Source organism: Myotis brandtii, unplaced genomic scaffold (genome assembly GCF_000412655.1).
Source record: "Myotis brandtii unplaced genomic scaffold, ASM41265v1 scaffold179, whole genome shotgun sequence".
Classification (NCBI taxonomy): domain Eukaryota; kingdom Metazoa; phylum Chordata; class Mammalia; order Chiroptera; family Vespertilionidae; genus Myotis; species Myotis brandtii.
The window spans coordinates 4,271,044-4,272,313 of record NW_005356635.1 but is presented as its reverse complement, the minus strand read 5'-3'; the positions used below and the strand labels follow the sequence as shown (position 1 = coordinate 4,272,313).

Genomic DNA, 1,270 nt, shown 5'->3' with positions numbered 1-1,270 from the left:
AACCTCCCAATCCGCCCTGCTCTGTGCATGACAGGGGGCGGTGCCCCAACTCCCCAATCGGCCCTGCTCTGAGCCTGACCAGGGGCTGCACCTAGGGATTGGGCCTGCCCTCTGCCACCCGGGAGCAGGCCTAAGCCAGCAGGTCGTTATCTCCCGAGGGGTCCCAGACTGCGAGAGGGCACAGGCCGGGCTGAGGGACACCCCCTCCCCCCTGAGTGCACAAATTTTTGTGCACCGGGCCTCTAGTTGCAAATATAAAATCGCGGAGACACTGGAGGGTGGACAGGTCAGGTCCAGGAAGGATGTGATTCTGTGGAATTCGCTGAAGGATGGGGCGGGGCGGGGCCCAGCGGGCTCAGATGGCCTCCACATAGTTGGCCAGCAGCATCCCCGTGTATCCAGTGCGCTCCACGGTCCCGTACATCCAGCTGTCATCGATCTGCTGCACACTGACGATGATGTCCTCATCCTGGAAGGAGACCTCATCCTCGTCTGAGGCGCTGTTGTCTTAGAGGGCGCGGTACTGCTTCCGGCCTCACCTGGGGCGCTGCGATGTGTGGAGTCTAGGGCTGCAGGCTCTTTGTAGGCACCAAAGGATGGGGCCACCTGCTGCTGCTGGGGCTGCTGGTAAACTGGGGCCCTGGTCGGGTGATGAGGCTGCTGCTCCTGGGGTCTCCGGGAGCTGGTGCTGTCCTGGACATCTCGCTGGGGCTCCAAGCCCTCACCCCCACTGGGGCCCATGAGGCTCTTCTCAAACTTCGTGGTATTTTATATTACTGATCCGGTCCTGGGTCTTCTTGACACTCTGGAGTTCGGGTGTGTCTGCCACCACGCTGAAGCCCTTGCCCTTGTTCTTCTCGAACTCCTCCTTGTAGCACACCTGACTCTGGAGCTCGCTCTGTTGTTTGAGGCGGAGATTTTCAGGGGTGTCAGCCACCATGGTGAAGGACTGCTTGGGCTAGTGTGCGTTGCAGTAGGACTTCTTGTAGCCCCTGTAGTTCCTTATGTTGAGTGTCATCTTGTAGGTCTCGCAATGGAAGCATGCTTTATGCCAGAACTTATCCAGACAGTTCACCTTCTCCGTGGGGTACACCATCTTGCTGCACCGGGCGCAATTGGAATTCATGGCTCCGGGAAAGGCTGGGGCGGGGACGCCAGGGCTCGTGCGCGCTCTCCCTCCCCGGAGCTAGCTGGCGGCGGCGATTGCTGCAGGAGCCAGCGAACTGGCCTCCGCCTCCGCCCTCCTTCCCCGAACAAACACAGCGGGGAG

The 1,270-nt window shown here is 60.7% G+C and overlaps 1 protein-coding gene and 1 pseudogene across 1 annotated transcript in view; both read right to left on the bottom strand.

The window, feature by feature from the left end:
• ERICH6 (glutamate-rich 6) overlaps positions 1 to 1,270 on the bottom strand; it is an 87,183-nt gene that overhangs the window by 26,718 nt on the left and 59,195 nt on the right. The gene's annotated exons all lie outside the window — the stretch shown is intronic.
• On the bottom strand, positions 303 to 1,264 carry LOC102263590 (annotated as a pseudogene).